Raw genomic sequence first — 14,416 nt, 5'->3', positions numbered from 1 at the left:
GCTGTGATTCATGGGGTCGCAGAGAGTTGGACACGACTGAGTGACTGAACTGAACTGAACTGAATGTGTGGTGAAGAAACAGAAAATTAAATGTCTGAGAAAAAGACAATTTTCTATTACTTTGATTTTAGGGTCACTTGATATTCCCATTTAAGAGTAGAAGGTCCCCTCATTGTGCAAGACTCCTTAAATATCTCAGAGAACTAGCTAAACCAAATGGATTACGCACAGCACACACAAACAGCCATTTCTGCTACTACTTACCTCTATACTAACCTGGAATATAGACCTTAAGCCTGAATTGATTTCTTATAGTAAGCACCACTGCAACAAAAAACTAGGAGTTATTGAGTTCTTATTATGTGCCAGGGACTGTTTGAAATACTCTGTGTGTATTACCTAATTTAATTTACCAAACAGTTCTGTGAAATGAGTACTATTCTCCTTAATTTATCAAATAAAAAATTTAAAAATATGTATCTCACACAGAGAAGTAACTTCTCAGAATAAATAAATTCACTTTCTGCTAGTAAATCCAGGGCTCAAAAGCAGGGAATCAGCTGTTACATAAATTGATATTGGGCCCTTCCCCCCTCCCTCCACAAAACATCTTCTCCAGGTACTCACAGAGCTTTTCTCCACCTTTTTCTTAATTGCCCTTGGGCTCTGTCCCCAGGTCTCTGCTTTTCTAATCCACAATCCCAGTTCACCCACCCCAGGCCCATCCAACCCCTCAGCCTCACCCCGGGAAGCTCATCGAATCTCAGACCTTTTAATATCAGCTATACACTAATGAGGAGAAGGCAATGGCAACCCATTCCAGTACTCTTGCCTGGAAACTCCCATGGACAGATGAGCCTGGTGGGCTGCAGTCCATGGGGTCGCTAAGGGTCGGGGACTGAGCGACTTCACTTTCCATTTCACTTTCATGCATTGGAGAAGGAAATGGCAACCCACTCCAGTATTCTTGCCTGGAGAATCCCAGGGACGGGGGAGGCTGGTGAGATGCAGTCTATTGGGTCACACAGAGTCGGACACGACTGAAGCGACTTAGCAGCAGCAGCAACACTAATGAGGTGGCCAAAGTATTGCAGTTTCAGCTTTAGCATCAGTCCTTCCAATGAACACCCAGCATTGATCTCCTTTAGAATGGACTGGTTGGATCTTGTTGCAGTCCAAGGGACTCTCAAGAGTCTTCTCCAACACCACAGTTCAAAAGCATCAATTCTTTGGTGATCAGCTTTCTTCACAGTCCAACTCAAAGAGTCTGATGCTAGGAGGGATTGGGGGTGGGAGGAGATGGGGACGACAGAGAATGAGATGGCTGGAAGGCATCACTGACTCGATGGACATGAGTTTGAGTGAACTCCGGGAGTTGGTGATGGACAGGGAGGCCTGGCGTGCTGTGATTCATGGGGTCACAAAGAGTCGGACACGACTGAGTGACTGAACTGAACTGATACACTAATGACGAGAGAGACGCCGGCTAATAGAGTTTTGCCAAGAGAACGCACTGGTCACAGCAAACACTCTCTTCCAACAACACAAGAGAAGACTCTACACATGGACATCACCAGATAGTCAACATTGAAATCAGACTGATTATATTCTTTGCAGCCAAAGATGGAGAAGCTCTATACAGTTAGCAAAAACAAGACCAGGAGCTGACTGTGGCTCAGATCATGAACTCCTTATTGCCAAATTCAGACTTAAATTGAAGAAAGTAGGGAAAACCACTAGACCATTCAGATAAGACCTAAATCATAAATCAAATCCCTTATGATTATACAGTGGAAGTGAGAAATAGATTTAAGGGACTAGATATGATAGATAGAGTGCCTGATGAACTCTGGACAGAGGTTCGTGACATTGTACAGTAGACAAGGACCAAGACCATCCCCATGGAAAAGAAATGCAAAAAAGCAAAATGGCTGTCTGAGGAGGCCTTACAAATAGCTGTGAAAAGAAGAGAGGCGAAAAGTAAATGAGAAAAGGAAAGATATAAGCATCTGAATGCAGAGTTCCAAAGAATAGCAAGGAGAGATAAAGCCTTTCTCAGCGATCAATGCAAAGAAATAGAGGAAAACAACAGACTAGGAAAAACAAGAGATCTCTTCAAGAAAATTGGAGTTTCCAAGGGAACATTTCATGCAAAGATGGGCTCGATAAAGGACAGAAATGGTATGGACCTAACAGAAGCAGAAGATATTAAGAAGAGGTGGCAAGAATACACAGAAGAACTGTACAAAAAAGATCTTCACAACCAAGATAATCACGATGGCGTGATCACTCACCCAGAGCCAGACATCTTGGAATGTGAAGTCAAGTGGGCCTTAGAAAGCTTCACTACGAACAAAACTAGTGGAGGTGATGGAATTCCAGTTGAGCTATTTCAAATCCTGAAAGATGATGCTGTGAAAGTGCTGCACTCAATATGCCAGCAAATTTGGAAAACTCAGCAGTGGCCACAGGACTGGAAAAGGTCAGTCTTCATTCCAATCCCAAAGAAAAGCAATGCCAAAAATGCTCAAACTACCGCACAATTGCACTCATGTCACACGCTAGTAAAGTCATGCTCAAAATTCTCCAAGTCAGGCTTCAGCAATATGTGAACCATGAACTCCCAGATGGTCAAGCAGGCTTTAGAAAAGGCAGAGGCACCAGAGATCAAATCGCCAACATCTGCTGGATCATGGAGAAAGCAAGAGAGTTCCAGAAAAACATCTATTTCTGCTTCATTGACTATGCCAAAGCCTTTGACTGTGTGGAGCACAATAAACTGTGGAAAATTCTGAAAGAGATGGGAATACCAGACCCCCTGACCTGCCTCTTGAGAAACCTGTATGCAGGTCAGGAAGCTACAGTTAGAACTGGACATGGAACAACAGACTGGTTCCAAATAGAAAAAGGAGTACATCAAGGTTGTATATTGTCATCCTGCTTATTTAACTTATATGAAGAGTACATCATGAGGAACGCTGGGCTGGAAGAAGCACAAGCTGGAATCAAGATTGCTGGGAGAAATATCAATAACCTCAGATATGCAGATGACACTACCCTTATGGCAGAAAGTGAAGAGGAACTCAAAAGCCTCTTGAGGAAAGTGAAAGAGGAGAGTGAAAAGGTTGGCTTGAAGCTCAACATTCAGAAAACAAAGATCATGGCATCTGGTCCCACCACTTCATGGGAAATAGATGGAAAAACAGTGGAAACAGTGTCAGACTTTATTTTTTTGGGCTCCAAAATCACTGCGGATGCTGACTGCAGCCATGAAATTAAAAGACACACCTTGGAAAGAAAGTTATGACCAACCTAGATAGTATATTAAAAAACAGAGACACTACTTTGCCAACAAAGGTCTGTCTAGTCAAGGCTGTGGTTTTTCCAGTGATCATGTATGGATGTGAGAATTGGACTGTGAAGAAGGCTGATCGCCAAAGAATGGATGATTTTGAACTGTGGTACTGGAGAAGACTCTTGAAAGTCCCTTGGACTGCAAGGAGATCCAACCAGTCCATTCTAAAGGAGATCAATCCTGGGTGTTCATTGGAAGGACTGATGCTAAAGCTGAAACTCCAATACTTTGGCCACCTCATGCGACGAGCCGACTCACTGGAAAAGACTCTGATGCTGGGAAGGATTGGGGGCGGGAGGAGAAGGGGACTACAGAGAATGAGATGGCTGGATGGCATCATCGACTCGATGGACATGAGTTTGAGTGAACTCCGGGAGTTGGTGATGGCGTGCTGTGATTCATGGGGTCGCAAACAGTTGGACACGACTGAGCGACTGAACTGAACTGATACACTAATGCCTCTCAAATTCTCCAGTTCAGACTCTGACTTAAGATTTTGACCATCCAACTGACCACCCTGGGTCTCCACTTGCATGTCCAAGAGGCCTCTGAAACTCATGGCCAGGAGCAGAACTAATGAATTACTTTTCTCTACAATCATATTTCTACATCAGCCTCTGGTCTTCCTTACCAGTGAATGGCTCCATCATCCACCTAGATTTATCCCTGCATCCCCTTCCTTCTACATCCTATATCCAATCCATTATTTGGTCCTGTTAGCTTTTTTTTTTTTTATTGAAGTATAGCCGATTTACAACGTCGTATTAATTTCCATTGAACCACAAAGTGATTCAATTATACATATATGTGTGTGTGTGTGTGTGTATACACCCATATATATATGTGCTAAGTCACGTCAGTCATATCCGACTCTATGCAACCCTATGGACCACAGTGCACCAGTCTCCTCTGTCCTTGGGATTCTCCAGTCAAGGATACTGGAGTGAACTGCTATGAGTGACACCCACACACACACACAGTGAACTGCTATGACTGACACCCTCCCCCAAAAGGAGTACTGGGACCTCAACTTAAAACCCCTGAACTTGGTGACCTCAAAGGCCACCTGCTACTCTAAAATGTTATTCTCTAGCTGAAGAACTATTGGAGAAGGAAATGGCAACCCACTCCAGTTTTCTTGCCTGGAGAATCCCAGGGATGGGGGAGCCTGGTGGGCTGCCGTCTATGGGGTCGCACAGAGTCGGACACGACTGAAGCGACTTAGCAGCAGCAGCTGAAGACCTACACACTGGTTTTACTACACTAGGGCTTCGCTGGTGGCTCAGACAGTAAAGAATCTGCTTGCAATGCAGGAGACCCTGATTCAATCATCCCTGGGTCTGGAAGATCCCCTGGAGAAGGAAACGACAAACTACTTCAGTAATCTTACCTGGGAAATCCCATGGACAGAAGAACCTGGCGGGCTACAGTCTATGGGGCCGAAAGAGTTGGACATGACTTAGCTAGTAAACCACTACCACCACTATATATGTGTTATATATTTCCTTTCCATTATGGTTTGTCACAGGATATTGAATACAGATGCCTGTGCTATACAGCGAATAGGTCCCATTAGCTTTATCTCCAAAAAAAATATCCTAAATCTCACTTCCTCTCTTTCCACTCTCCGTTGATCCCCTCGCCACAGTTCTGTCCCGCCAACACCCGTGGCTTGTTTCCAACTCAGGACCTTTGCCTGGGCTATTGCTTCTGCTTGGGTCACTCTTCCCTGAAGCAAAGCTGCACCTTCAGTTTCACTTGGGTTTGAACTAAAATGTCACCTTCTCAGACAGGCCTTCCTAGATCAGTCCTCCTAAACCTTTAGAATACCTATCATTCAAAAAACTGAAGGAATCTTAAAGTTTCACTTGGTAGCATGTTTAAAGGTAAGCTCCTTGTGGGCCAGAGCTGTTCTGCTCATTGCTGTGGCCTAGAACAACTGCCTGGCACACGACAGGCACTCTATATTTGTTGACTCCAAGACTGGAAGGGGAGGATGACTATGAAGTCTATAAAAAACACACTAACTTAAAGCCCATCAATCACTAAGAAAATAAACAACACAGGACAGCCAACAGTAGCCACCCAAGTGAGTTTATCTTCTGCTTTCTTATTCCCATGGGGATTGTAAAACCTGTTTACAATAATCCTGTGCATGGTGCTTCAATTTTCAATGGTAACTTAAAGTAAATAACACATTTTATATCAGGCCGAGAATATATATATGTACATATTTAACTAAAACTGAAGTTTCATAAAACATTACTTATCCATTCCACACAGGACATGCTAAAGGAGATCAATCCTGGGTGTTCACTGGAAGGACTGATGCTAAAGCTGAAACTCCAATACTTTGGCCACCTCATGCGACGAGCTGACTCACTGGAAAAAGACTCTGATGCTGGGAAGGATTGGGGGCGGGAGGAGACAGGGACGACAGAGCATGAGATGGCTGGATGGCATCACCGACTCGATGGACATGAGTTTGGGTGAACTCCAGGAGTTGGTGATGGACAGGGAGGCCTGGCGGGCTGTGATTCATGGGGTCGCAAAGAGTCGGACACGACTGAGCAACTGAACTGAACTGAACTGAAGAACTACTGCATCAATTTCACAACCAACTAATGGGATAGGATTCAGTTTGAAGAACACTTTTAACTCATGCCTATATTTTGTTTCTTCTGGGTAAAGAGAGTACAACTTCTGCCTACATCTGGCAACTTCAAATGAGCCACTTCACAGCCCTGAGCATCACCTCACCTGTAAAATAAATCACCATGTTAACTAATCATAAAGTGGCTGCCTTGAGTAGAATGGACTGGGGGGGAAGAGTACCTTGGGAAGAAGATTCTTTTGGAACTCAATCTGTTACCCTAAGGAGGCGATTTCTACCTCCCGCTCTTCCCGAGGCCACTGCATCCACTCCGTCAGCCAGCCCCATTAGTGCTGCCTCCAGTTCACATTTCAGACCTGTCATCTTCCCACCATCCCACTGTGATACTGCAATCCATGTCTCCACCATCCCCACAGCCTCTTTCCAGACTTGCCTACCCCTCCTCTGGTCCCCTGTAATTCCTCTCACACACAGCAGCCTCAGAGACCTTTAAAGTTTTGTTTCGGGGAAAAAAAAAATTCAAACCCACAGAAAAGTTGCAAGGATGTTACAATAAACAGCCATATGTCCCCAACATGTTCGTCACCTTCTATTCCTCTTTTTTTTCCCTGAACTATTTGAGAATAAGCTGCAAAGACCACGACTCTTCAACCCTCTTAAGAACAAGGACAGTCTTTTCATAACCACAAGGAGTTATCAAATTTAGGGAACTTAATATTGACACAGTAACTATTATCTAATATGCAGTTTGTATTCAAATTCTGCCATTTATCCCAATACTGTCCTTTAGAGTTAACATTTCCTATCTCCCCACCTCAGTCCTGGATTGCACATTTCATTTAGGTGTCTTGTCTCTTGATGATTTTAAAAACATAAATCAGATTCTGTTGTTCCCCAACTTTGAACTCTCCGCTGCTCTGGTTCTCTCGGTCACAGCCACACAAGCTGCCCTTTTCTTTCTCAAACACAAGGGAGGACCCTTCCCTCCTGGAGCCCCTCAGCTCTTTCCACAGCTGACCCCTCCTCATCTTTTCATCTCTCCTCAGGAACTTTCCAGGGCACAGTGTCTACAGACACATCCTTGGTTTTCCTCTGTCTCACTTCACTCTTGATTACCTTCCTGTCACTAAACAGTCTGCATATACCTTGTTGGCTTATTTGCTTATCAGCACCTAACTCTGTGAAAGGAGAACAGTGTTTGGCTCAGAGTAGGCACTCAATAAATATTTTTGAGTGAATAAATGAAAGAATAAACAAACGGCTTTTTACGAAAAGTGGTCAAGACCTCACTGTGTAGGACTGCGCACTGGAAGGGACAGGTCAGTGAGACCCCTTCTCCTCTGAAGGGACAGCAAGCACGCGGGCACAGCTGGGGTGCAGTCCACGTGAACACGCGCCCTCAGGCAAGCACTGTGAAGGTTTCAAAGATCAAGGATGACAAGAGGGGTTAGCGGGCCAGCACAAGGTGGTTTTGAGTGTTAGAAAGACCCACGTCTTCAGCTTGAAAGGGGAAGGTCACAATATTTCAGAGAAAGGGCTGGCTCTGGAGTCAGAAGATGGGGTTGGCTTCCCATCTGTGTGGCTGTAACTCTCTCTGGGCCTCAATTTCCTCAAATGTTTAGTAAGGATAATGCCTAGTTCTTAGCCCATCCGGGAGCAGAGGGTCCTGCAGGTCCTTTGACACAAAGGAAAACAGGCTCCTGAATAGAGCTGAGGAGGCAGTGAACCAGGGCACACAGCCGAGCAACACTGAATGCTCACTTCTGAACAACAGCCTAAGTGAAATGCCCGGCACCATATCTGGCACACAGTAGGCTCTCAATAGTTCCCTTCTCACTCTTGTTCAGCCCAATTTGGACCCAGAGCAGAGAGCAGCTCAAAATATGCAAGCATTTAGATACCAACAGAACCTAAAACAAAAGCTGCTTCTGAGCACAGGGGCTCCCATCCTCCCTGTGGCGGGAGCAGAGGCTGCATGACCACTTGGGAGGATTCTGCAGAAGAGATTCAAGTGCGGGCTCAGCCCCATGACCCACAAGGTTTCTTTCAACCTCAAGAGTCTGTGATTTCTTAATTGAATTAAGTATGTCCCTGTACTGAACTGAACTGAACTGTGGTAGGCAGCATGGATGTTATCAATTTAAGCTTTAGTCTCACTCTCCAAGGAATTGACAACCAGCCTAGAATGTCAGCGCCCACAGACCTGACAAGTTACAGACAGTGCAAGGAGCAGAAAGGACAATAAAGACCACAGTGCTACAGCCCCTCAGAGGAGACCAGGAGACTGTCCATGAAGAGGTGAAAAGCCTGCTGGGATGTGAAGGCTGGTGCATAACGCAAGGCTATTTAAGGAGTGTCTTCTCTGTTAATGAATTCAGTGGTAGTTTTCCTCTTGGGGTGCTGGCTCTGGCCTCAGCTTGACATGTGCACCCATGTACTGACACGTCCAGGACAGGAGGCATGTACGTCTGATTGTTGGTTTAACATCCAGCACAGGTACCAGAGCATGTGGCTATTTGGCAAATATCCTGCTATGTAGGGTGAGGTGGCATGGGGTGGTGGGAAGAAGACAGAAGGGCTGAAGCATCCTCTATGGGACCTGGAAGAGCGGGCTGAGCCTGCAGGAGAAACAAGAGGGCCCTGGCAGCAGGGTGTGCCCGGAACACAGCCCCCAGAACTAGGGAGGGTGGTGGCTGGGAGATGGATCCTAGTCTGTCTGTTGTCCAGACACTCTAAAGGGCAACTTTCTACCCTAAATTCAAAACTGGTGTTTAAAATGTCAGAGATTGAAAATGAACTCTGTTTTTATTTGACTCTTTCAACTTTTTACCAGTTGCAGGAGTCTACAGATTACCTTGACAAGATTTTTAAATTACCAGGCAGTTGGCTTGCTTACACATTTCGAGTATCTGATTTATTTTTGACCATCCTAATAATCACTATATATCCCACAGAGTTATGTATAACATACACTTATGTATAATCTTTTTTTAAAAAATTTATTTTATTGAAGTATAGTTGGCTTACAATGTTAACTTCTACTGTATAGCAAAGTGATTCATTATACACATATATTCTTTTCATATCCTTCTCCATTATGGTTCATCACAGGATACTGAATATAGTTCCCTGTGCTATACAGTAGCAGAGTCTCTTTTTCTAACAAAATTCTAGCCTCAGACATCGATAGATCATGCTTTTGTACTACAAACACCTGCACTGTTTAATGTTCCATTAGCTCACAAGTATTTCACAGAAGAGAAATGGCAATTAAAATTGCTTTCAAAAGACAATTCATGTGTAAAGAAGCAAAGTGAAAATGAAAAGATCAAATGGTTCTATTTGAAATGAGCTGATATGTAACTGTGAGATTCAGTGGTCATCAATAAATAAAGAGACTGCTGCTTGCCCCTCATTCTAGATTAAGATACGAAATAGCCCAAGTGAGAAGCTACTCAACTCTAAAATGTAAACCATAGGCTGCAATTCCTTGTGTTTGATCTTTGTTAATTTGATTAATATGTGTCTTGGAGTATTTCGCCTTGGGTTGATCCTGTTGGGGACTCTCTGGGTTTCTTGGACTTGGGTGATTATTTCTTTCCGCATTTTAGGGAAGTTTTCAACTATTATCTCCTCAAGTATTCTCTTATGGTTTTTCTTTTTGTCTTCTTCTTCTGGGACTCCTACGATTTGAATGTTGGAGCGTTTAACATTGTCCCAGAGGTCTCTAATATTGTCCTCATTTCTTTTAATTCATTTTTCTTTTTTCCTCTCTGTTTCATTTATTTCTACAATTCTATCTTCTAGCTCGCTTATCCTGTCTTCTGCCTCTGTTATTTTACTGTTTGTTCCCTCCAGAGTGTTTCTGATCTCATCTATTGCATTATTCATTGTATACTCTTTTTTATTTCCTCTAAGTCCTTATTAAACCTTTCTTCCATCTTCTCAATCCTTTTCTCCAGGTTATTTATCTGTAACTCCATTTTGCTTTCAAGATTTTGAATCATTTTCACCATCAAAATTTAAAATTCTTTATCAGGTAGATTCCCTATATCTTCCTCTTTTGTTTGTGTTGGTGGGCATTTATCTTGTTCCTTTACTTGCTGGGTATTTCTCTGCCTCTTCATCTTGCTTATATTGCTTTGCTTGGGGTGGCCTTTCCCTCCTTTCCCTCTTCTGGCAGTTTGTGGAGTTCTCTTTATTATGTAGTTTCCTTGCTGTGTGTGGGGTTGGATGGGTGACTTGTCAAGGTTCCCTGGCTAGGGAAGCTTGTGTCGGTGTTCTGGCGGGTGGAGCTGGATTTCTTCTCTCTGGAGTGTAATGAAGTGTCCAGTAATGAGTTATGAGATGTCAGTGGGTTTGGAGTGACTTTGGGCAGCCTGTATATTGAAGCTCAGGGCTATTTTCCTGTGTTGCTGGAGAATTTGCGTGATATGTCTTGCTCTGGAACTTGTTGACCCTTGGGTGGTGCTTGGTTTTAGTGTAGGTATGGAGGCGTTTGATGAGCTCCTATGGATTAATGTTCCCTGGAGTCAGGAGTTCTCTGGTGTTCTCAGGATTTGGGCTTAAGCCTCTTGCCTCTGGTTTTTGGTCTCACTCTTGGAGTAGTCTCTAGACTTCTCTATCTGTCATTTCCAAGGTGGTTCCCTCTGTTTTAGCTTCTGTTTGCTGGTCTCTTCAGTGTCTAATTTCTGCCCTGATACTAGGGGGTGGGTGGACACTTTTTAAGGCTCAGTTGTTGAGTTCTGTTCTGGGAAGGGAGGAACGCTGCAGACAAATACCTCTGGCGTCTGTGGGAAGTGCTCGCAGCCTCTCGGCCACACTGGGTTTGTCCCCGCTCACAGCGCATGTGTTGTCCCAGTCTACACTGCATAGGCTCTAGGTTGCTCTGCCAGGAACTGTCCAAGGCCGGCGCTGGGTTGTATGCACTTCCCAGGTCTGAGCGGCTCAAGTTCAGTTTCTCGGGTACTCCACAAAGGCGCAGACTTGGTTGGGCCTGCGTTTTGTGCCTTCCCTGGTCCGAGCAGCTCAGGCAACCAGGTGTTTGGCGAGCACGGTCACTGTGACTTATCGCCTCCCCAGTCCCTGCCACTCAGTTTTCTGGGTGTACAACCAGTGCACCTTCTCAGGTGGATATCGACCAGCCTGAGCCCAAGAAGTCTTGATTAGCAACAGGCCTGCCTGCAGTTTGTATCGGATGCCTTTCTGGGGCCGCGGTTGCCCCCTCCGGCTCTGGCTGACCTCCCTGCCTGTCTCGGCGGGGGATGGGGGATGGGCCAGCCGCAGCCGGCTCTCTCTGCTCAGCCCTTTGTTTGTGAGTGGGGCTGGCGGAGTCTTAGGTTAGAGCTTTCCGCCTTTTCGTGTGGAAGCTATCCCAGTCTGCTTTGCTATCCCCAGTTCTCTCAGATTGTCCTTGCGGCATTCAAACCCAGTCCTCTCTCTTAAGCAGTTCAGCCGGCTCCTTCCTGCCCAGCCCCCTCTTGCTAACAGTGTATGCAGGCGTCTGTGCTGCTTCTCCGCTGGGAGTTACCGTTTGGCGGGTAATCTGTGGGTTTTATTTCTTTCTTTTTCCTCCCGGTTATGTGGCCCTCTGAGGTTCCAAGGATCGCCACAGACTCGTCAGTGAGAGTGTTTCCTGGTGTTTGGAAACTTCTCTCTTTTTAAAGCCTCCCTTCCCAGGATGGAGCTCCATCCTTACCTCTTTTGTCTCTCTTTTTATCTTTTATGTTTTTTCCTACCTCCTTTCGAAGACAATGGGCTGCTTTTCTGGGTGCCTGATGTCCTCTGCCAGCATTCAGAAGTTGTTTTGTGGACTTTACTCCGCGTTCAAATGTTCTTTTGATGAATTTGTGGGGGAGAGAGTGGTCTCGCCGTCCTATTCCTCCGCCATCTTGTTCCTTCCCCTATCTCAATCCATAGGCTGCAATTCCAATAACCCACCCTGAGGACTTTTGCTTTTAGGTCTCATTTCTTAAATCTCTGTATGTTATCTCAGACACAGGATCAGAAAACATATGACACATCTCCTGATCATTCTAAACACACTCTCTCACAACTCTCCAAGTCTGGTGAAAATCTGTCCAACTGTTTTTGGACAGACTCTGTGTTTCTGCAATGGAGTAAAAGACAAACAAAAATTTAATATAGGTAATAAATAATATAACTCCTTGCACTCACTCAACAGAGGCGAGCAAAGAAAAAAGGCCTCCATCTTCGTGGATCTCTTCCACCTAGAGGGGGCAACTGAAGTTAAATAATAACCAGACAAATAAACACACAATTGTAGGCTGTAATAAGTGCTGATAAGATAAAGTATCAGGTACTTCACTGGAATTACTTAAGGGACTTCATTTGGATGGGAGGTTCAAAGAGATTAGGAAAAATCTCTTTAAAGAATCACATTTAAAATGGAAAATACTTATGAATTAATAGTATTTTTTAAAAATAAGCAGAATATACAGCTATGGATATGATTTGATTATAGTTATATAAAAGGGCATGCACAAAGACAAATCTGGAAGAGAAATACAAAATAAAATGGTTATGTGAGGGTGGCAATGTTATGGACAGTGTACACATTTCAAAATTTTTCTTTAATGTTGCTATATTATTTTTACCATAATTAAGATAAACACAGACAGAATCCAAAGCCCTAAAGAAGTTTTTGCTTACTCTAAGGCTTGACCAAAAGTCTGTGGCTTAGCTCTTCATTAAAACAGCAGCATTGCAGAAGAGAGGACAAACCTTGGAGGCTGAGAGCCCTGGACACCATTAAGGCCCAGGCACTAATGAGCTGTGTGACACTGGACGAGCTACCCTTCCTGGCAGGCTGTTTTATCATCTCTTGAGATGGAACTAATGAGATCTACCTCATAAAGCTGTTGAGCAGATAAAAGCAAAGAGCATATGTAAAGGACCAAGTCCAAAGCCTAGCACACAGTATGTGTTTAATAAATGTTGATAGACATCATGATCATTACTAGCACATAAATCCAAATGAAAAAGTGGGCTTTGAATCAAGTCTCCCAGGCCTAACAGATGACCAAACTAGAGAAATCAGATGACTCATCAATCATTGTTAAATGACTTCTCTCTGACAACAAGGAAATCAACTAGTGGCCAGTCACTTTCTCTGAGGCCCCGTATGCTGTACTCTGAGTAAAGCCAAAAAGATGAGTCCAAGAAAAATTTTCCTAAAGAAGAAATGAGCCACACAATTTTGGCAATTTACTAAAAACAATTTAGAACCCCTTTATTAAAAATAAAGCCTCCAGAAACTGAGACTAGAATTCATATAAAAATACGGCAGATTCAAAACAAAATAGCCCTACAAAAATTATACAGCCGGAATCTGCCAAAAGATGATATCACTAAGGCATGCTTTTGGTTTCCAGGATATCTGTGAAAATAAACTAAAAAGACAACAACTCCATTAGTCTACCAAGCATCTTCAAACACAGACTCTGCCCTAAAACTAGAATGCTTCTAACATCAAATATTATGATAGAATAATTTTTCCAACATAAAACATTAGGTTACAAAAATGCACTCATCCAAACACTCAATAAACCACTGCTTTAAATCATTTAGTTAACTGAGCAAGAAGCAAAAACGTTTTTGTTCATTTGCTTCCGTCAGAATAGAAAACAGTGTCAGAGGAGGAAGAAGGCTTTCGCTCTTGCTTTGTTGAATACCTGGATTAGACTGACCACCCTTTAAGATAGTCTTTGTGTGCTTCCAAACCCAAACCAAGCCACACAGAGCAGCTGCTCACTGACCAACTGGTCTGCAGAATTCAATGAATGACAAAAGGTTACCTTAATTCAATAAGATAATCGGCACACATTTACTCACCACCCAGAGTCTAACCATCTGCAAGGCGGCAGAGCCAAATGCCTATAAAACAACTGGCAGTATGCAGACATGTCCTCATGTCCCTCATGTCAATGACGTTTCTCTCTTAGCAACAGCTACAAAGAGGCTGAACTTTCAGAAAAATTTCAAGATTTCATGATCCAACAACTTGTTAGTAAGTTATTTTGAGTGCCACTGAGATTTCCAGGCCAGATGGGTAATATGTTTTATTCAACTGAGTCTTGTACTGGGATAACAAAATGTGAGACAGACACGATCTGGGTCCTTTCACTGTTCAAGAGGCAAAGTGACCTAGTGGCTTCCAAATAACAGCAGGGACAATGTAGCAGGAAAGAAAAAAATAAAGAGAGAAAGGAAAACAAAAAGACAAGAACTCAGGAAAATCCCAATTACAAGAGCAACTTCAGAGCAAGAAACCACTAACTATTTAGACTGCAAAATCTGACATCTGCCTTTTAGGCCAAGATGCCATTCAGCTAAACATGCATCTGTAGTGATCAAAACTACCAAATAATAATGATGTTGATGATGATTCAACACAGAAGTTTTAGAAACAAAGATACAATAGGAAC

The 14,416-nt window shown here is 43.6% G+C and overlaps 1 protein-coding gene across 5 annotated transcripts in view; it reads right to left on the bottom strand.

Annotated features, from left to right (window-relative positions):
- KAT6B (lysine acetyltransferase 6B) overlaps positions 1 to 14,416 on the bottom strand; it is a 193,560-nt gene that overhangs the window by 142,862 nt on the left and 36,282 nt on the right. The window lies entirely within an intron of this gene.

The sequence above is a fragment of the Moschus berezovskii genome, chromosome 12 (assembly GCF_049115385.1).
Source record: "Moschus berezovskii isolate FMDL1 chromosome 12, NW_MosBer_1.0, whole genome shotgun sequence".
Lineage (NCBI taxonomy): Eukaryota > Metazoa > Chordata > Mammalia > Artiodactyla > Moschidae > Moschus > Moschus berezovskii.
The sequence above is the reverse complement of the archived record's forward strand: the minus strand, read 5'-3'. Positions and strand labels throughout refer to the sequence as shown.